The sequence below is a fragment of the Gallinula chloropus genome, assembly GCF_964237585.1.
Source record: "Gallinula chloropus genome assembly, chromosome: 20".
Lineage (NCBI taxonomy): Eukaryota > Metazoa > Chordata > Aves > Gruiformes > Rallidae > Gallinula > Gallinula chloropus.
Genome location: NC_140105.1, coordinates 11,167,488 through 11,190,809, shown reverse-complemented (window position 1 = coordinate 11,190,809; position 23,322 = coordinate 11,167,488). Strand labels below are relative to the sequence as shown.

Sequence of the window (23,322 nt, the reverse complement as noted above, 5' to 3'; positions counted from 1 at the left end):
GAAAAAAGAAGTCACAAATAACACAGTGTGCCTGCTGACACCGGGGAGGAGGCAACTGTCTTTTCTCCACGGATGCCCAGTTTCCATATAATAATTTAGTTATCAACATCTATTCCATTTTTAAACTACTGTAATACTGACTGACATTTTCTTCAAATTGTCACTCGTGCAATTTAATGATAACCTTTAATTTTCCTCTACCCTTATAATGTAATGGGAAGCAACGAAAATAGTAAGAACTAAATTGCAGACATTAGAAATACTCTTTATCAGAAGAATGTAAAGAAGTGCATTCATGTGCTCTAATGCCTGAGCGTTTTGCTGTGCGATGCCTTCCAACATCATGCTTTCCTACAATAAGCACTGTTAGGCACTAGTTTGTGTGTAAGTTATTTTTAGTAGGGCCTGATGCCCTGCCTTTTTATGTACATTGTCTATTTTGGGGTCCCACTGATAGTGGGAACTAAAGCCTCTGAGCTTTCTTTTCAAAGACCAAACTGTTTCTGAGTAGCCTGTTTACCCATTTGGTCTGTCCACACACACACACAAAATACTCTCTGTGAAGTAAATCCATGAGGCACAGCAAAGTTTGGGTCATTTCAGTCAGGAAGTTTGATAACCTGAGGCTTTGGGGTTCCTTTGTTTAATGCAGTGATGCAGAAAATATTCTGTAGAATTGATAAAATATCTGCTTGAAATCATAGCATAAAGAAAGGGATGCAGAGCCCATCTCTTTTAAATTGTTTGCATGTTTGGAAAAAAAAATTATTCTTTAATAAGGACCCTGTACTTGTGAGATCTTTCTTTTACCCCTGCCTTGGTCCAATTTTTATGTGCTGTTTGAGCACAGGAGCTGAGTTCCTGAGTCTCAGGAACCTGTGACTTTGGAAATAGGAACCTGTGACTTTGGAAATAATTTCAAGTGCTAACTTACACAACCTAAATACTGCTGCTTTCCAATTTATGCTCTAGTCCTGTCTCCCTCTCTAAGTTATGTCTCATGAAAAGCCTGTAGAGAGGAAGCAGCTGGCAATCAAGGTGCAATTATAAAAAGTTAGTTTGCACTTCTGCATCACAAGCAGGGGGGTTCATGGAGCTGAAGGGTTTTGAGATCTGATTTGGCTCAATGAACTCTCTCTGTCAAAGGAGATGGTTTTTTTGCCATGTGGGCATCTCCAAAGCTAATATCAGCCCTTTTGTGTATTTAAGCTTGTTTTAGCTTGTGCCATCAAGTTGTACCCCTAACTTTCTCCAGTATAACTTCCTGGAGAAAGGTTGCTCAGGAAGCCTCAAAGGCATTTTTGTAACTGGCAATGGAAAGGCCGTGGCTGCTTACAGGGAGCAAAACTCCACTGAGGAGGATTTGGTAAAAGGACACAGGAGGGCACACAAGTGCATCACTTCCTGATTTATTCCCCCCAAGTTATAAAACTTGCTTAATTATGTTAAAACCACACCGACTGCAAGTCAGCCCAGGGGGATATTTTAACCATTTGAATGCAAAACTCTTCAGACCTTTTTCACAGAGGATGTTAGCTGCATCCCAGGGAGCTGCATGCCAGGAGCTGGCCAGGTCTCACTGCTGTGAGTACAGTGATGCTGACGTGCAAGATTTGGGTCAACTGATGTCTACCTGATTAGACTGATGATGTCCTCACAGCTTTCACAGCATAGTAAGCTCACATACAGCTCTGTCCTTTGAGCTAAACTGCTGAATTAAGAGGTCTGTATACATAAATAGCAGTATGATTCAACTTGATTCACAAAATTAGTCAGTTAATATAAGTTCAGCTTCCACTTCCTAACCTGGTTGAGAACATGTCTGTGTGTGGGCACCCATGCATGCACAAAGGTGCTTCATATGGCTTGATTTATATTTCTATCAAGAATTTAATGCCATCTGAACACCTACATGGCCTTTTACTACAGTCTGCAGGAGGCAACATATTTAAGGGTTCAACATATTCAGCAGATTCTACCCTCTGACAGCCCACCCCTCCTCCCAGCTGACCAGGCCTGTGGGACTGAGATCCTTGGCTCTGGCTGTGAGACTGTGCGTGAGGACCACACTTCATAAAGGCCCTGAATCTTCTCCCTGTGTCCTCCCTGGGATGCCTAATTGAAAACTGGGTAAATCCAAGGCCCAGGGTGAACTGACAGAACTGGAGCCTCTGTTCATTCTTCTGTATTAAACAATAAAACAACTTTGGCCTGAAACAAAGCAGGCAAGGTGCCTGCATACCCACGTCCACTCACTCCCTCTTCCCTCACCCACATCTTGCACGTACCACAGTGTCCTGCAAACACACCTATTTACAGCCTGATATAATGTTATTACTTGTTTTATTTTCTTGTGCACACACCCCTAATTAACAGCTATCACTCAATTTGTTCTTGATTTAAACATAATTAACAATATGCTTAAGTAATGATTTTGCTTATGTCTACTTACTGAAGCCAAACTTGTCAAACTATTGCTCCATTAATTTAATTCTTCCTCTCGATTTCAGGAAATTCAATTACCCTAATGCAGTTAGTTGGATAGTAAATGTTTCTAGTTCTATTCTGTTGCTTAGACACTTCCAGAGCATTTTCTAGACTGTTACAGTTTGTTGCCTAGAGAGTGTGTAAGCAAAAAGTATCTTTATCAATAGTCACATGAACCTGACTAACCTGTACAAGTTCTGTATCAGAAAAGGTACTAGCTTCATTTCTATTCTAAATAAGCTGCAAAAGGTCTTTTCTTCTACAATATCATTTTACAACTGGGGAAGAGAGTGATCCAAATAATTGTTATGACAGTCTTATCTGTCACTGTCAGCCCAGCACATGGTAGCAGGATGTTCTACAGAGGCTGGAGATGGGTATGAAGGAAAGTATGCCTCCAGAAACACCTCTTTTCCCTGCAAGAGGCTGGATGCTGGACTTGAACACAGCTGAGGCTCCAGTAGATACATGCCCCAAAAGCTACATGTTTGGTGCACAGGGTGATCTTACAGGCTTCACCTCTGCACTGTGAGAAAAATAGTGTGCTTCCTTAAAATCCTTTAATTCTGCCCCAGACCACTGCTATTACATGCATTCCTACTTGGCTGGTTTAAGCTATGCTCCTTTATGGTTTTAGCCATTTGAACCTTCTTAATATGGAAATGCAACTGCTCAGATCAGGAGTGAATTCTTTCACCACATTAGCTGGAGGGGAGCCTTTCAGATATGGACCGTGTCACCTTAACTTAAATCATGTGCTTGAACATCCAGTAGCTTATTACTTATGCTGGTTACTGACATTATGAGAGTGTTCAGGAACAGAGGTAGTATCCCAAAGGTCTCTAAGAATGCATACTGTACTACACTGGATGACTAATGCCATTCACTTGCTAGTAAAATTCTGGTTCTTTGCGTTTTTTTCACTGTATTCCTCTATTCAGCTGCCTGGAACAAGGCAAGGCAGAGATGCTGTTATGATGTCTCCCAGGACTTGAAAAGATAGGCCAGTGGCACTATCTCTATTGATGTAGAGATAGCTGTCTTGTGAATATTGCTGGCATTTAAGTCCCTAGCACTTCAAAATATACCCTGAATAAGAGAACGGGTAGGAAAGGACCACGTGGGAATCCAAACACAAATGTTCTGCCTTAGAGAGCAGCGTGTTGTTAGCTGCCAGCTTTTGAAAGGTTTGTGGTCATTTGGGGGGAATCTTCAGCCATCTATACTATGATGCTCCAGGAGCTCAGTGAAGGCTCATTTTCTTCAGTACAGCTGAGGACAAGGGCCTGCATTTTCTGAGTGATCAGACCTCTTAAACGTCCCTTGATAAATAAAATAAATGATATGTGCCTTTGCTGTCATCATTTGAGTGAAAAAGACCTGGCTTGAAACTTCCCCAGCTCCCCACTGATGCTAGCAGAACTCCAAGTGCTCTGCCTGTACTGCCGTTAGTACCGGTTTATTGAACAGTAAATCAGGTTTGTTACATAGATAGAGCCCCTCTTGAAACATGATTTATCTGCCTTGTATCTGTTTCCCTATCAATTAAAAATAAGTCCATGTAAGCTCTTGCACAGTTTCCAGATAAAGGCTTGGAGCAATTTAATTAAATTGATCTAAAAGTAACTGAGTCTTTCCTATGCACACACATATATTTGCATGTTATATATTGGGAATACAAAAACGGTGGGAGCCCACAAGAAACAAAATAGAAAGAGCAAAGTGGTTTTAAGAGCTCTAAATTTGGCAGGGTGCAGAAGGCAGAGGAGTATTAGGCAAAGGGAAATCAAACTGTGAATAAGATTGCTGTGCCAAGAGTTTGGGTTAAGTGATGCTTGAGTGGTTTCCCGTGAATACCTTACCCCACCTGGTGCCCCCTGCCCACTCGCTGCAGATTTCTCCCAACATGAAGCTAAACTTAATCATATAGTGCTGCTCATACATATGGTTATGTAAAATTACACATCTTAAGCTAGGAACAATAGATGCATTACATCTTAACTTACACAGTGTAGTACTTTCGGACTCTCTAAACATAAGGATCTAGCATTTCAACATCAGGACCCCATCCACCAGGCAACAAATGAAGGCCTGTCATCCTCCTCAGTACTCACAGAGGGGCACATTCAGGGAATTAATTGTGCATTTCGCCACGTCCTAGAAAGAGCAGTTTATCTGGACCTTGCTGATACGCATGTTACCGGCAAATAGGATGGCACAAGAAGAGTCACTGCTAGTTGCTGTGGATGGCCTGTTGTTACTCAGATGATGTGATGTCATTGCAATCTACCTGAAGATGTCTTTCTGTCAAAACCAAGTAAGATCTTTAGCTTTGCTTAGAGCCAGAATTCTCCCAGGAAGTTGGGGAACAGTGATGCCTGTCTCCCAAGTAGAGATAGCCTGGTTCCAGCTCATCTTTTGAGTCCACAGCCCAGTTTCTGAGTCCACAGCCCAGTTTTTTTTACAGAATAACCTGCATGTTAATTAGTTTCTTGTGAATTCTTAAACACTTCATTGATCTGCAAAACTCTGTGCTTGCCAATAATCCTCAGATCTCCTATAGTGCCAGGAGACAGTTTGACATTTCATCTAAAAGCAATCACCAAAGAATTTTGAATCTTAAATAAAAGCCAATATATTTGTACATATTTTTTTCAAATAAAACTCTTTGTGTATGTGGACCAAATTGCCAGGTGACCTCCACAGTTCTTAAGCAAATGCATTTGCTTAAATTTGCATCTTGTGTGCACGTGTGCTAACATGGAGTGAATAGCCACTTGACTGGTACAAGTAAATATACCCACCATCTTTCAGTCCTGTTAGTTAGGGCAAACAGAAAATTTACCCTAAACCTGATTTAATATCTCATAAGCCTGATTTATATGCACTCTGCTATAAATGATCATTGACTGAGTATTCAAAGCAGAAAACTGAGTGAACTATACATAAAGAATGACTACTTATCTTCACAAGGCATCCTTTCCCTGCTATAAACTCCAGATCCAAGTCTCCTCTCACAACAGTGTAAATCAGAAGTAGCTAGAGGCCAGTGGATTTATACTACAGTAAATCCAACATGAGAGAATTATCACTCAGTTTCCCATTGACATCGATAAAAAGAACACCAGGCTCCATATAAATAAATGGCAAGAAGCTTCCTTGAGTCCATTCCAGTTGGCAAAAGTTATTTGATAAATACATTTTAATGAGGCCCTTTTAAGCTGTGTTATATTTCACCTGACGTTTATATGGTAATTCTTAGAAACTGGTTTACTGCATGAAATATAAGATACTTTGATGCAGTCATCTATATGTATATGTGAGAACAGGAGGTTGGGTGTGCCACATATGGAAAATATGTACAATTTAGGGTTCCCAAATGGCATCTTTTTACATAACTGTTAGAAGACTTAGAGGAGCTGAATAGCTGTGGTGGTAAAAAAATAAAGAGAATCATAAAGCTAATGATAAATAAATATTTGCACACACATTCCACACAATAATTACTAATTTAGTGTCAAAAGACAGAGAGGAACAGCTGGTAGCTGTATTTTCTATAATAAAAAAGTTCATAGGAATTTCAATGCGGTACTTATACCAGCTGTATAAAATACCCTTCCTGTATTTTGCAGGTATTCAGTATTCCCAGAAGTTGTCCTTTCCCAGATATTTTTAGTAGCAAGCAAAAGTTTTTCTCTTTAAAAGTATGTGGGTTCTGTGAAATGACAGGTTTTGCTGTAAATAGGATTCTGCTTTAAAACAGTAAAGAGGAAATTCACTAGTTACCAATCCAGTGCACTGCACAGACTGCAAATACCTTCTATATTGGGGCTCTCAGCAAAAATAACATCACTTGACAGCAGTTTGAAAACAGACCTCTTGCATGTCAGAGACAGTAGGAATCTGTGGCTGCACAGGTTGCAGCAAAGACAGTTTTTAAACAACTTCCTCATATTAGCTCGCTGGAGCCAATTAGCTGCCAGTGGGATCATATTGTTTCTGGCTCTGGGGCTGCTTCTGTCAGCAGCAGCTCCAGGTTCTCTGTGGGAGAAGATCAGGCAGCGTGGACGTGTTCACCGTTGATCTAATTTTGTTTTACTGAAACGCTGCTGTTTAAATGGAAGCGGAGTAAGTCTGGCACTGATACCTCATGAAAATCCAGCCTGAAGGCTTCAGCGTGGAGGTTCAGAGCTGGAGACAGTGGTCTGCATGTATTAGTGACAGAGGGAAGGGAGAAGGAAGGTCTTGTGGGATCTGGTGAGTGTGGATGCAAAGCAGCGCCCTGCTTCAGCCCCCAAACACTGCGGCAGGGAAGTTAGAATAGAAGAAATGTTCAGCTTTCCTAAGCCAGCCCATAGCACTATGGAAATGTGGTAACCTGCAGCTGAAAATGGAAATTTAAGCAACTCCTGAGCTGTATGCAAGAGAGAGTAGGTTCCTCACGTCAATTTGCCCTGACAAAGGGAATGGACTAAATACCACAGAGCTGAGCATGACAGCTGTATGGAATTACTCATATATTAAACTTTGTAACAAGAAATTAAGGCTTTGATTTTGTCTCAGTTCATGTTGCATCTCATAATAATAATCAATAGTAATTTTCAGACAGCATTAACATTTTTAGAAGCAACTATTTAATAGGGCTTCGGTTTTTAGTCTAATTTATCAATGTCATGAGTTACGGGGGGCTTCAGGGGAGTGTTGTTTGTTTGTGCTAGCACACACATGATCAATAAAAATCTTTCTTCCTGACAAGTCAGATTTCCTTGCTCATTTCCAGAGTTTTCATTTGAAACCCAACTGTCTAATCTTTCTCAAAAATTGTTTACTGCTCTTTTATCACCACTTGCTTTCATAAACGCTGTCAGTGCATATGATACCCTCTCTACTTCAGAACTTGCTCATAGCTGTATATTCACAAAGGTGATAAAATACATTTGATTTCCACTGAAGCAAGCTTGAGGGTCCTGTTTATAGAATCTCGCAGTCATGCAGCATTAATTCCATTTGTGTGCAGGTTAAGCTGTGAATTCCAAACAAAATAATAATCGTTCTGCCTCACTGGGCTGAAGGTTGGCTTTTGGAGTGAAATCAAGTTCCAGAAACTGGAAACACCCCATGTCACACATGAGAAGCTGTCTGCATAGTAAATACCATAATTAATTAAAAAATCATTACTATTAACTCAAATTAATTAATATCAATCATAATTAATTCTTCTCCGCTGCATACTCAACCTGTAAGTGGAGCACATATGGTTTCAGACTTTCAGTGAGCACAGCAAAGCAGGAATGAAACTCTGTAAGTTACAACGTTTTCCATGTTAGTGTCTAACGATGTCGTCATCGTACAGTGTCTCTAGAGGCTGCTAAACCACTGTGTAGCTGTCATGCCTGCAAAACAGAGCGCAGGACTGACTTTCATTAACTTTGGAAAATGGAAAAGACTGATCAGAGAGGAACTCGCATCTCCCCAGTGGTTCATCACTCAGGTCATGGTTCTGACTGCGTCCCAGTCCCTTCACTGGGGCTGTATCAGAGCTCTGCTGCTACCTCTGAAAGGCACCTTATCAACTCCCAGTTAGTTGCAGTCCTGCAGTGGTGTGAGGTGGCGTGTCTGCCCACCACTGCAGGACTGCTTGCCCACAGTAGCATGAGCCCTGGAAGTTGAGCTTCTACTGTGCAGCTCTTCTACCGATCCCTGCAGTAGATCTGAAGGTGTGGAACTGGAAAACAAACCCCAAGCCACAAAGTTACGGCTCTTCCTAAAGCGTAACGATAATCCTTTGTAGTGTTTGTGGTTTGAATGATCACTAACAACTGCATCAGTAGCAGAGAACCCGAAGATAGGCTGGTCACAGATCAAAAGGATATCAGAAAACATGAAGAAGCTCCTTAATTAATTTCTAATCCTTTTTCAGCCTTAATCTTCTTTTTCATAGTAAGATCTGGCATTACACATTTTCTGCACACATGCTTTCTAGATGATGTATATTAAGTCTTAGGTCTCTGATTTGCTAGAAACAGCATGTCGATAGGTTAGCTATTACTGCAGCCTCCTCCCAAAATACCATGGGATTATTCTGTCTGGGCTGATATATTCAGCTAAAATATTCATCAAAAGTATGTGAAGTTGGTCCAGTCATCTAGGATTTTAATCCATACTTTGTTCCATGTTTCACAAGGGCTTGTTCAGTCTCTTTGCCATAACTGGTGCTGCACTGATTCCACGATTAGCCCTTGCATATAGCAGTGCTGGGGTGGGGGGACTTCTGAACACCTTGTGGCTAGGATGGGGGCACGTGTCAGGAATAAGAACAAAAAACCACAGATAGATATTGTGAGTATGTCTTGGTAATCAAAAGGTGGATTTTTTTCCTTACTAGTAAGTTAGTGCCTTCTAATTTATGATGTGAATACAGACAGTGAGTGAATAGGCCTTTTCTACCAACATAAATACAGATGCAAGACAGACAGTGAGCAGTGCATGCTGAATGGTGCAGCCATATAGGCTGAACAAGGGAAATATCAATCCTTTCTACTGAACTTTTTAACACCCTCCTCCACAGATACCCTGTTACAGAATCTGGACTCTCTCAACCTGGGACATGTTAGAGGATTCTGTCTCTAAAATTCTGTGGCAAAATAGTTTCAGGATCCCATAGAAAAATCGTAACAGGCTTTTCTCAGTGCTTTCTAGAGAAGCTTCTAGATTTCCCTGCAGTTCCAACAGGAATTTTCTGTACAGATTGGGAGGTTTAATAAGGAGTTATTCAAGTTTACACCTATCTGGCCAACTGTCACCAGATCTGAAAGGATGAGCGTACCGCTCTGTACCTCTGCTGTAGGTACAGCCTGATACTCTCCTGCTGGAATACTGGAATCAGCTGGAGAGTATCAGGCTGTACCTACAGCAGAGGTACAGAGTGGTACGCTCATCCTTTCAGACTCCGAAACGAAGGTAGGTCAGTGCTGACAGCGCCTTTTGAATTCTTCCTCTGGCATATGCTCTTGCAGCACCACCAGATCCACGTTCAGACAAGGATTTATAGTCTGTCCCACGGCCTTAATCAGGAGAGAAATGTGTTCACTTGCTTGGATGAAGCACTACACTAGGGAAATGAAATGCTGAACATTTACTGAGCATTTTTAGTTGGGTAGAACACACACATTCCTGTGCTACATGCTTTTGTCAGGATTTAGGTATCTTGCAGACAGAAAATTGCAGAACACATTCAGAAGTTCTTCTGCAAACATCACAAAGAATAGACACAGAACAGGCAATGATTTTACTCAGAAGAGCAGAAAATCCTTCCCACACATAATTTATCTTGCTGCAGATGTACACAGGAGCAGGCACTAAAGGAAAAGCAGACATATAATTGTAACTGTGACGACTACCCCTATATATAGGGCAGTAAAAAAGAGACCCAACTAGCCAAATCACTGCAAGTGGAAGGGGAAAAAAAATCACTTTACACAATTGCAGGTGACAACATAAGGTTTAACATTTTCCCAATAGCCTAAAGGTTATATTTAGGAGTTTCCTAGGATTATTAAAAGCAGCCCTCTCAATTGAAATGCTATGATTTAGAGAATGCTGTTTACTCAGCACTTCTGAGAATGAGGTCACGTCTGCTAAGGTGCCTAGATGGGGAAAAAGTTGACCTAGATGAGTATTTCTCAGGCTTTCAGCATGCATGGACCACGTGTGGTTCATCAGTCACGTGGCTTCAGGTCCCTACAACTGCCTTTGAGGGATTTAGCTGCTCCAGCTATTGAAGGCAGTTGGCAGTCCCAGGTCTATATCCTCTATAAATTTCCATTGCAAGATTATCTTTTGTACTAGGAAAAGATAAACTGGTAAGAGAAAGAGAAAAAAAAAAGAATGCATTTGACAAAGAGCTGGCATTACACCCTGAATACATATTGCTGGCAGGACACACTAAATAGGTACCTGTGTGTTTTGATAATTATGTATATGCTTTTAATCCCACAATGGATTTGTTTTTATACAAAAGCACAGTTTTAACACGAGCTACACTCTCTGTTGAGCTGGAAGTTAGAATATCAAACACATTTTACTATTTTGAACTGTAACATTATAGGATGTTTGCCCCTCTTTGTATTTCATTATAGTCTAATGTGTGCAAGAATTCTGTATTGTTTCCATTTTATTTGCTTGCTTTAGTAACAGATAATGCTGTTGTCACATAAACCTTCTGCCTGTTTAGCCAAAGAGCGATCTGTGATCCTCTGATTCTGATCTAAATAGTCATTCAGGTCAGTAAGCCTTTTTCTGTAGACAGAGCACACGCTGCTTAAAGGCACCATGATATTCCTTAACATGTGCAAAAACTTTCATGCATTCAAATAAAAGTAAACTAAATTCCAACAGGGATGACAATATTTTTGCAACTGCAGCAGCTTTTTAATACTACATGTGGACCTAGCCACTGAGTTTGCATCCCCTTTCCTCTCTGAATAATGGGAGTAGCCATAATGCTATATGAAGTATTGTGTATACTATATCTCATGCAGAATGATCCAGACGAGAGGTGAGAATGGATCTGCCTGTTAAAGGAAGATGATTAAGTTGTTCTACTATACATGAAAAAAATCTGTTGTTGGAAATTCTTTGCAATTAAGAAAAATAGCATCCTCTTCCCTCACTATGGTGGGTCATCTCTGACAGGAAAGCAAGCCTTGCCCTTCTCCATCCATTATATCTTATGTACCTTTAGAAGCTCCTGCCCATTGACTGCTTGTGCCAACCAAAGCTCCCATTAGACAGCTTCAGCCCTTCACTCAGTGACATGCCCGTGCCAAGGGGTGGAAGCTGTCACTGAGGCTGTATACGTAATTCAGTTTGGTGACTGAAATCACCTCTAGAAAGAGAAAATCTACCAAATAAACTTTAGCTAGCCATGTCTCTCTGGTTTTTATACACAGCAAATTTGGCCCAGTGTCCATACTGCAAATGAATGTCAACAATAGAAGGATAATGGATTCAGGTTGTAGCAAAAACTGTGCTTATAAATTCAGCCATTTACCAAGTCAGTTGATGCCCTACTTTCAAGACTGTCATAGCAAGCAATTCTGAGCAGTCTCTGCTTATTAAAAATGGAGTGCTAAAATCAATATAGCAATATCTTGCTGGAGAAAATTCAATTTATCAACAGGTTTGTCATTTTAAAAATGATTAAAGGGGTTGTTTATTAGGCATCATCTATACTTTAGAAATAGTTGGTATGAAAATAATAAGACATAAGCCACAATAGACTTACAAATCTTTAAATTACATCAGGGACTGGATATTATTTCTGTAAGTGAAGGCCTGGAAGCATTTCCTGTCTTTACTTCAGACTGTATCAGTCACCGATTACATAGTAAAACCCAGTATTGCTCACAGAGCTCAGTAGCTGAGGCACAGACCCATTATTCAGAATCTGTGCATTTAAAATGGTTAAAAAACCCAACTCTGCTGCAATTTTCATTAAAATCTTGTAAGAAATACCTTTTCTGATCTGCAAGAGTTAATTTCTGAAAGTTCCAGTTCAACTTCTACCTGAGTCCTATCCAGTCAGTAAGAACACAAGCACGTTTAAAGCATTTTCCCCTAATGCAGATGAGGACAATAAATCTGAGTGTGAGAGTGAACTCTTGAAACTTCTCTTTGTGTAGGACAAAGAGAGCAAGGCTGTCTTCGTATTGTAAATAAGATGTCCTGTACCTTTCATCTTCTCAGCTCTAATTCATCACAAATAGGAATGTGAACACCCAAGTGCACGTGCAAATGACAGGAGTTGGGAAAGGTACCACTCCAGAGGTGTCTGGGGAGCATTCAGCCTCTGGCTCACATCCTGGAAAAAGGTATAAAGAATAGGAGGAAAAGCAATTGCTAATATATGGGGATGTGGATCCATCACTGCATATGAACTGCTTTTAAAAGATCCTTCCTGGGATGATTATAGAGATGAGCTTGTCAACATTATTGTTTAAACAGATTAAACATTTTTCAAACGCTTTAGAATGTGTATGATAAAACACTCCTTAAAAAGGAGCTTATTGTTTCTGTCTGGAAAGCTAAGAAGCTATCTAGTGTAAATCGTATCCCTGTTGGGAAAGCATTTAGTAACATGCTGATTCCTACTTTCCTTTATCCTGGAGTCCTGTTTCCTTTTCCTTGTGGGCTCTTCTGCTAGGCCAGATGAAGCTATATTCTGGTAAGCACAGTGACCAGGAAAAAGAGAAGGGAACTGATGGTCTATTGACATGATACAAGCATTTTTTTTTCTAATAGCCTTTTTCAGGACAGTTTCTCACCATCACTTCATGATTTGAGCTAGTGGAAAAGTGTCTTTCACTCTGCATGGAATAAAACCTGCCTGGGAATGATGTAGGAGGAAAAAAATGCTTCTTGGTATTCAGAGCTTTGTGTTATTTTTATTACTTGTAAAAATACTAATTTACACAACTCCAGCATACATGGAGCTGTACAGAAGATTAGAATACTGAACAGATAAACTGCTTTTCCCCCCACAGCAATCTATAAGCACAGCAGGTAATGTGGAATGGGGCAGGGGAAAAAAAACAACCAAGGAACCAAAAAAACCCCTGGCAGAATAAACACAGAATCTCTTAACAATGAGTGCTCATAAGTGAAGTCTGAGGAAGCTTTCTGATTGAAAGGGATTTGTCTCTACATCCACCAGAATGATGATGTACAACACATAACATCAGGTCTGGAAACATCAGTGGAGGTGAGATCTGCCTCCGTGCATCGTTCAGCCCGGGGCTCAAGCTCGTGCTGTAGCCCAGATTTCCCAGCCTGGCTCTCAGACACATTTGACTTAGAGGCATATTGGAACACAGAGAAGATTCTTCTAGGTAAGCTAGAACTGGTCATTCTTGAGGGAGCTCTATTTCCAAAAAAAACGGCAGGCTTGTAGGTTTTTTCAAAGTGCATTGTCAGGGGAGGAAGAAAGGAGAGTTTTGGAGTAGAGTGAAATGTCAGGGAAAGCAGAGAGAGGTGCAGGATAGGGTTTGTTTGTTTTTCTTTTATTTCTACCTTTTACTACAGTTCCACTGCTTTCTCAACACAAAAAAGCTACATAAATGCTTTTGGGGCAGATAAAATGAGAAAAGTAAGACAGTCCACTGTTAAACAGGAAGGGTAGTGTTTGTAACAGGGAAGGCGAATTTGTTCACCTTCTTTAAAGAACTGGAAAAAGCAGGTCAGGACAAACCAGCTCTTTTCCACTGCCCCAAAAAACCCCCAGTGAAATATGCTACTAGGCAGAATAGCTCATGATTTTTGCATGCCACAAAGGATTTGCCTTGACACATAATGAATTTTATTGAGGTCAAATTTCAAGTTATCTAAATACTAGTTTACCTCCAGAGATATGGGGCTCAGGAAATTATTTTGCAGTAACTATGTTTTTTTTTCCTTGACAGTGATTTGGGAAGCAGCTTGATACTGTGAAATACACTGTGTTCCAACACTTGATCCAGTTCTGCTAAAAGAGCTGATAAAACTTTTGTCCCTTCCATGGCTAAAATGCTGAGTTTTATAGATTCTACTGCTTCTCTGGCTACACCACAACTCTGACACTGCAATTTCCCCTAAATAGGGTTCAGTATATTGTGCATTCTTGGAACTTCATGGCTAGAGCAGGCAGAGGGTTTCAATAGGGCAGCAGAGGGTCACCTCATTGTTTTAGAGGGTTTATGAAAGCTTAAGAGGTGTAGAAATTTAGAACTTCCTGGCAGTGCATGAATTGGAGGAATAAAGAACTACAACAAACAGCATTTCTGGCTCTTGTAAAATTGTGCCATTAACCTTAATCATGGTGTGTTTTGATTGTGGTGTAAACCAGATGAACTTTGGATGCGCATCCTCTGCCCTGCTCAGGAAGCTGCGTGCCTCTCAGTCATTCCGACAGCCACCTAATGCTCTGGCTGCACAACAGCAAGGAGGTTTTGTCGACTCATTAATCTAGGCCCACATGTGAGCACAGACATTTTTCTCCCTCCTTCTATTCACAGAGAGTGAAAAAGAAAAGATTTTAATACCTTTGTGATATCTTTAAGAAAATATATACATATGTATAGAGAGAAATATATAGAGATGCACACATATACATATAAAGATATATAGATGCAGGTAAATACTACAGTGAGAACATTTATAATCTACACAACACTACAGTGTTATTTGGGCACTTGAAAGGCATACCCAAGATTAATTCAGCAAAGCCTTTTTGTTAAGGCTGAATGCAAATAACGAAGTAGAAAATATACCAACAGTTTAAAAAAGAATTTGAATCCATCAACCAGCTATATCTCATCTGTCCAGCAAGGAAATTTATTTTAGAAGTTGTGTTAGGAATGAAAATACCAGAGGAAATGTACAGGGAAAATAAAGACATTACAAAGCCTGCATATGTGTGTTAATATGCAGTTGATCAAATGAGATGCTAAGCATCTAATGTTTAAAGTCTGTCTTGCTATATGCAAACCATAAAGTAAGTGAAACACACTAATTTCAATATACATCTATAAATTTCCATCCAATCTGGATTCCAGTGGAAAACCTCTGGCATTTCAACCACGGAGCTCTCTGAAAGAAGAGCTCTGAAATCCAGGCAGCTACCAGAGGTCAGTGCGTCTCAGTATCACCCACTAAAAAAGGACTCAATTAGAACTTCGGGGTTTTAACATTCAATTTTACCTTTTAAACCTGCTTAAAAAATGGAAAGAGTCATTTTTCATTTATCTGGGTTCCTCACAAGTTTGTAAGCTTTGGCACCACTGAGAACCTTTTGGAAATTTACATAAACCTTCAGATTTTAGAAAGACAGCTCTTCTGACGTGGCTTTATCAGAGGCAAAAATTATCTTTAACACAGCTTTTCATGCAGATTCTTCAAACTAAAATCTCGTTACAGATTGCTAGACTAAATTAGGGTAATGAGTTCTCCAAGCCCCAGTTATTCTCTCAATTACTTATTGACTTAGCCTAATTCTAAACTAAGGTTAATGAACTAAAAGGAACACGCAAATGTGATTTTTCCCTCTTTCATATAACGCTTGTAACTGTGTCACAGCATGGGATGAGATGTGTCATCAGTGGGAAAAAGGTGGCTATAGAAACACAGAATTGTGAATCCCTGAGCCTAGTTCTGCAGCCACAGGCTCTGAGGTCTAGCTTTGAATGCCCCAGAGCATCCGTGTGAAACACTGGAGCACGACACAGGCACGCGATTTCAAAATGAACTTTAGTTCTCTGCTGATAAACTGAAGTCACTCAGGAATCTACCCCAGTAAAATACCAGTCTGCTGAAGCAGACAGATATTTATTTTTAAAAACCTGGTATTTATTTTTAAAAACCTGACAGCGGTCTCAGTGTGGAGACTCTGCCCCATTCTAGATGTGATCACTGAGCACTTGGAACTTGGCACAGTCCCCACACCATTTCATCTGGCTGAAGATTCCTGTGATTATTGTTGCCATTCTGCTAGGTAACTGCATACTGCATGCAAAGAAGTCTCTCAGGGTCACATTGCAAGGTAATTTGTTTTCACACATTCCTCTTCCATGGCTTCAGTTTGCCTGCAAATATTCAGGCTGTAGATACTACACAGCAGAGGATGGTGAACATTGAGATCCAGTCTGCTTTCCTGAAGGAAAACATTCTGTATTATGTCTTTTTCATTCCAAATAGCACACAGTGGGCCCCTCCATGAAGAAAGCTTTCAGCTTCAAGACATATCCCCCATGTAAAATCCTTACTGGTCCCTCAAGGCTTCAGCCAGCTTTGGTGGCAGCAGATCCTTTGTCCAGTCAAAGAAGCCAGTTTTTCTGCTTATCTTTTTTTAATAATTTGATTTTAATTTTAAGAATTCAATAAAAGCTACAGGATGAAATTCACCTACTGCATATAGTTTAAATGTAGCTGGGATATTTCAGATTAAGGAGAGAGGAATTCCACTGTAAAGCTAGCATCAACACACACCCCAATTATTACTGCTAGACACCAGAAACTTGGCTGCATCTGCTTTAGGCTTCATAATTACTGGCAAGCAAAAATCACTACATTAATGGAGTAGGAGAAATACAGTAAGGCACTTTATTATCCCTAAAAGGCAGCATGTGGCATATAGACTCCGTGGGGTATTACCAGTGTCCTAGGAGCAGTTTCATTCGTTCACATCCCATGGCATATAATTATCTCAGACTAACAGTGACCCTGTGGGTCCTCTATTAAAATGGCATTTTTTTACAGAATGGTGTATACAGTATTGAAGCACAGTATTTTCATCACTGAAAATTGACATATTGTGCTCATTAGCCAGGAAGCCTGAATACTTAATTTATGAGGTTGGCTCTGAGGTTTTTTTTTTTTACAGATCAGTTACTTAAGGGGAGCAAACAGGCAAAACTGCAGAGCAGCGAATGGGAAAGGGTCTTTCTGGGAATGGTGCTTTAAAAAGCAAAAAAGCAGCATGTCATGCCATATGCTGAGACATGACACATTACATTAGGCAGGTAAAGGGGTTAATTTGGCTCATTAATATAATTTCCTTTTAAAAACTTTTCAACGCAGAAGATTAAAAGATATTTTAATCTCTACACTTCTCTCTCACATTTTACATTTTTCACATGGGCCTTTTGTAATCAAATATTGATGATGATGCCTGTAGTTCTTCAAAGCTCAGCAGTTATCTTGTAGCTCTTGCCCATCAAGTGTCACCATATCAAAACTCTGGTATTTCCCTATCTTCCTTTAACCCCCCACTCCACTTGTTTTTTTCCCCATAAACACAACAGTGAGGGTGAGGGAGCCCTGGGACAGGCTGCCCAGGGGGTGTGGAGTCTCCATCTCTGGAGAGATTCCAGACCTGTCTGGACACCGACCTGTGCAATATGAGCTGGGGAGCTGCTTTGGCAGGAGGGTAGGACCCAATGATCTCTCGAGGTCCCTTCCAAACCCTAAGACTCTATGATTCTATAATACCTGTTGGATTCTTGCCAGAAAAGGCCCTCTGGATATTTTGCTTATCCAGTAGCCTTCAAGCAACCTGCTGAGGCTGCATCCTCGAACGCTCACTGGAGACTAGAAACCTGTGTCACCAATGCAACAGACCCCACAATTCCTTCCCCCAGCTGAAACCGCCACTGCTGAAACTAAAGCCACGGATTACAGTCGTGTCACACAAAAAAGATTAGTTTTAATTTTCTTCCTGGCTGTGGAAGTCCCCGTGGTATATAGGTGGAAGCTATATGGGACGGGTCAACAGTGCGCTCTGGTGGCAGCTGCGGAGGCTTACGGGAAACAGCAGGAATTTGCCTTCAAATTACCTTCAAAAATAAAGTTTGAAATACTTTGATTATGTATCTGTGGCTAAAGCCCCGAGCCATTTATAGGAAAAATCTATAGGTGTGGAAATATTTGTCAAATGCACTTAAATAAAACCGAATGCTGGGTAGAAAACAATTGTTTAAGCACAATTAGAACATCCTTGTATATGTGTGTGTGTGTGTGTGTCTGTACACACTCAGAGCAGAGTTCAGGACTGCACAGAGCTCTCAGAGGTTTGGAACAATCTCTAGAAAAATTGCCTTCTATTTGATTATATCAATGTCCTTTTTAAGAGAAGGCTTTAAAAACCAAGACTGCCCTTTTAAAAAAACTCTTAAATAACTTGGAGTAACAACTCTGCAAAATCATTATATTTTGCAGCTTTGGTCCTCTAACAACAGCTAGGCAATCAGGGCTGCAGCATAAAACTTGTTTTAAAACTAACTGGATGCCATAAGCACAATATGAAGGAAATAAATGTTCTTATATAGCCATTCCTTTGGAATAAGGGAATGTAATCCTGCTGCAGAGAACTAAGGAGTGTGCCTTAGGAGGTTACATTTGAAATTCTAGTTTGGTGTGATGCTTCATCACTGCTCCTAAAGTCAGATTTCCAATCACAGACTTGCCCTGAAGTCTGTGTAAACTCTGTTCTCAAACCCTGAAGCAGTCTCTGCTTTGCACAGAGAGAGATAGAAGGTACTGGCTACAGTACAATCAATTTAAATCAATGAGGACAGTGCTTCATATCACAGAATATGGTCTGGTCAAGATACTATGAACGACAATCAAAAAACATTAAAAGAAAGGAACTTGCTTGAGGGACTCAGAAAAAACATGATTCTGTTTATCACTGCACATAGAAACTCAGGTTCAGGTAACATGAGCTGGAGTTAAATTTTCCATTGGATGGTCCTGTCTATGTGTCAGGAAGAAAATAAAACACTCTGGCATTAATGCTGACTTACCCCAGTGAGCCAAAAGACGATCGTGTGTTTCTTTTTGCATGTTTGCACTTTAAGATCCCTACATGGCAGATTCTAGGGACAGTTTAATGTTAGTATTCATGTTTGAATGTGTTCATGGAGCACTTGTGCCTCCACGAACCTGTTAAGCAGGAGTTGAACGGAACAACAGTGGCACAACTTGGGACCCCTCCTGCACGCACCAGGCCACCCGCTGCTGTCGCTACGTGGGTACCGAACAGCAGGAACCAAAGGTAACGACAGATCACGTAGCATTGGAGGTTCCAGTGCTGCCAAGGAGGGAGGAAAGCCCACTACTCCTTGAGCCTACACAGCTGTTTTCCTCTTCCGCTGCAATATAAGACTCCAAGAGGAAAATGTGGAAGCCACGTGGCAGGTGATAGCAACTTGATTATTGCAGGATATAAAACTGGGGCACTACAACACCTTCAAAACACTCTTCAATCCTTGGTGATTTGCTTCCCTATACAGTACTGGGCCTTCTTTGGACCATATCTATTTTCATCCTAAAAGAAAAAAGAAACATCTAATATTGCAGATAAGATCCAAGGACACCACAGCAGGCAGCCATACACAATTGATTTTCTTGCTTCCTTACATTCAGTGCTGCAGGTACTGCCACAAGTTTAAAAATGTTCTTGGAACAAATCTTCAGGCCACTCTTACCTGAATAAACCTGAAATGCACTCGTTTGCTATTTTGTAAAGGCCCCTTAGGAAGCAGGGAGCCAGCGCTACCCCTTGAACAAAGGTGATGGTGAACTTGGGTAGCATGGAGTGAAAGGCAAAGAATCCACCTCAGCTTCCTCTCCTTTCCTCTTGCATTCTCTGCTTACATTTCTAAGTGGCTTTGCCCAGAAACAGGCTTCTTTTTCTGTCATTTCCGCTCAGGGGTTTGAAGGCTATTTTAACCAGGCTCTAAGGAAGTTCTGAAAAGTATTTAGCTCAGGACTAGTGGAAAAAAAAAAAGATGATGAGAACAAGCTATACAGTTAACTAGGACACAACAAAAATGCTTCCACAAATGCAGGGTTAAAGAACATCATTAGAAAAGAAAATGAGGATTGTTTGTTGGGTTTTTTCCCCTAATGTTCATAAAGTCTGTAGAGCTTCAAGATAAAGATGGGTCAAAGAGTTTGTGTTTATCAGGTGTGTATTGTTGTTGATTTTGTGTTACACATTTCAAAGAGCAGATTCAGAACTTTTTGGTGATCACAGGACCAGCAAGTTATACACAGATACCTTTGAGCATTCGGATCTCACTTACAAACGTAGCATAGAATATATTAGCAGCGTGTGCCTGTGCGGCTGTCTCGCATCAAGATAAAGAGAGAGAGTAATGCTGCTGGGGAATTATGTGCACAAAGCTCTGTGAAGCAAGAATTAAAATGAATGAGATTAAATAGAAAATAACTACATCAGGAATATGTTAATAATTTAATTAAAGTCTACCAAAATTGAACTATTCTGTAATTAATGTTGAAGTCTGTCAACATGCCCAGGGATTTTGCCATGGGTAAAGGTACCTGTTTGGAAATGTTTCTGAAGGTATGAGGTAAATGGGGTCAACTAAGAATGTGGTATGAACTTTAAATCTGACAACGTTGGACTTTGCTGTTTTCTCAGACAGGCTTCTCCTGACATTTTAATATATGCTTTCTTTACTATAGTCTCATTTCTGGTGCATAAGATAAATGTGAATATCGATCCTTTTGAAAAAGCAGAAAGCAAGATTTAGTGCTCTTTTCTCCCCTCACTTGTTGCTGCGTTTTCATCTTCCTATAACTTTCAAGTCAAACAGAACCACAGAACAAAAGGGTTACTTAATAGCAGAGCAAGAAGCAACACAAAGGCCATTACTGTGGAGGACTTAGCAACCAGGGTTAGTCTGACGCATTGCTGAAATGGTTATATAGGTCTTAACAGATCTTTTATATTATCCTTTTAAACTACCCTATAACTTTTTATCCTATCCATGGAGCAGTATAAAAACCAATGCTGTGCTTTCTGGAACAGCAGATATTGTTGACTGTAGCAGGAAGGGTCAACATTTTTTCCCCCAGTCATACTGGTTATCTTGTGTGAGAATGTAGAGAATATAGAAAATTAACTTTTACTTCTTCATTGACTTTTGTGCCTGTGGCCTTTTACAAGACCACATGCAACTTTGCTTTCCACAGAACCAGCTCGGTTCGATGTTCTACAGTGACAGTGCATCATCGCAGTAAAAGGCTCAGTACCATAAAATACAGAAAATCATTCCCTTCTCAGTAGGTTCACATCATGAAGAAGATTAGAACCTTCTTTTTCACAGTTAAGGCTGCACACAATGAAAACACAATGCAGAGTTTTCTACTGAAAACAAAGGCGGCCACTTTTTTCTCCTTGCATTGTTTTTTTCCCTTTACACTTTCCTACCCAGTATAATGCATTTGTGGACTTTGAGCTTGCAAACAGAAGATGATTGCACTCATACGATACTATGTCCTACAGTCGTAAACATTTATGCTTAAAATGTACACTTTTAAAGGTGATAAGATACTGGGTTTGTTTATAAACCAGGCAATATCATGAACCACGGTAAAGAATTCTATGTAGCATTATGGTGGTACTTCCACAACCAAGCACAGCCTGCTATACACACTCTTGGCCAGTCAGAAAGTCTCCAGTTTTGATTTCTTTTAAAAAATACGTTCCTAAATATTTCAATCTTTCATTCAGATGTAATATTAGTAGATTACAAATATGACAGATATTCTTATGTGAATCAGATTTTAAGTTGTGCCAGGGCAGGGTCAGGTTAGATGTTAGGAAAAAATTCTTCACTGAAAAAGCTGTCAGGACATGGAACAGGCTGCCCAGGGAGGTGATTGAGTCACCTTCCCTGGATGTGTTTAAAAAAGCAGTAGATCATGTACTTAGGGATATGGTTTAGCACAGAATGGGAATAGTTGGACTCAGTCTTAAAGGTCTTTCCCAACCTTGTGATTCTGTGAAATGCCCACAAAAGAAGTGCCTATCCTAAGTTGCTAGGAATGGTGATATATGTTGACACTCAAGAAAAGAGATGGGTATGGGCACATCAGGGACAACTTGGTGCTGCATCTAGACTGGTATATGTGGCTGGTCCTCCATTGAGCACAAAGTCACAAGGAAACTGGTGCGGCGCTTAATCCGAAAGCAGCAGATAATAGGGTGAAACTTTGCATTTTTTATATTGAAGATCTTGCATTCTGTCCTTCCTGGTGACAAGTCTGCATGCCCATTCAGGAGATTATTTTACCATCTCACTTCAAAGTGTTCCTCCCTCCCAGCAGGTCAGAAACAAGCATGTCAGGCACTGCACTGCATTACTACCGCTCCTCTGCAGTTAGGTGGAGAAGGTCTGCTTTAAAACAATCAACACAATCTCATTGCAAGCACTGCCTTTTCTATAAGGGGAGAAAGGAGAAAGACAAATGTTACTCTTGTTCATGAATTTGTATCTTACAATTTCCCCTCTTTGCTCTGCAGAGTTATTTGATTCATAGCAGGGGTTATTTGGGTCACTTTTACCGTGAGAGAGAAAATGATGGTAACCTAATTTGAGATTTGTACCAATTTAAGTAAGGAAATGGATCCTGAATATTTTGCATAGCTGCTAAATGTAAGCGAGTGTTCAGTGAAGCATGAGTTTCCAAATATGAAGAAAAGGCTTTAAACCATTTTCTCCTATTTGTTTTTAAACTACATTTGTTACTTGTGATTAGCAATTTCCTGTCATTCATATGCAGTGTACTGAAACCGAATTCAATAAACCAACCCTCTTCCACCTATTGCACTCAACTTGGAGTTTAATCATTAGGCATGCAAAGTCAAGCAGAAAAACTGAGAAGCATTTATAAGTAAGATCACTGTGGTTTATTTGCAATGAATAGGAATATTTGTGTTTATTACTTTTCATAAGAAATTTATAGCGGCTTATTTTGAATTGGAATAAACACCAAAAAAATCAGAACATCTGTATCAAAGTCTAAAAAACCACGACAATCAAAAGCTGTTTAATCTCATCCATTTAGTTCTATTGCACAGTCTGTTCAGTGTAACTTTTTACAACACACTGTGCAAGAAAACAGGTCATTTAAACTCAGTAATTAGTATTACAGATAAAATGACATTGCAGCAACGTTAATTACTATGGTACTGATGTAGTATAGGATATAATACATAATAGTAACGTCTTTAATTTTAAATTGAAGTGCAACAAAGCATATTATTGCTACGCTTCCTTTTCTTAAAGTAAATGAATGTTATCCAAGTGTACCATTTGTATCCGTGCAGAATGTTTTCAAGTCAATCACAATGCTACTTTAACTCAGACTGGCATATTTTACTTTCTAATGGCATAAATTAAGGAACCTCTTGCTATAGAAACTTTTCCTATGAAGGTGGAAATTATGACAGAATTATATTTCATATTTGCACACCTTTTTTGATTACAGCAG

General features: G+C 40.0%; 1 protein-coding gene across 1 annotated transcript in view; it reads left to right on the top strand.

Moving 5' to 3' along the window:
- CA10 (carbonic anhydrase 10) overlaps positions 1–23,322 on the top strand; it is a gene marked incomplete at its 5' end in the record, with an annotated part of 194,977 nt that overhangs the window by 126,963 nt on the left and 44,692 nt on the right. The window lies entirely within an intron of this gene.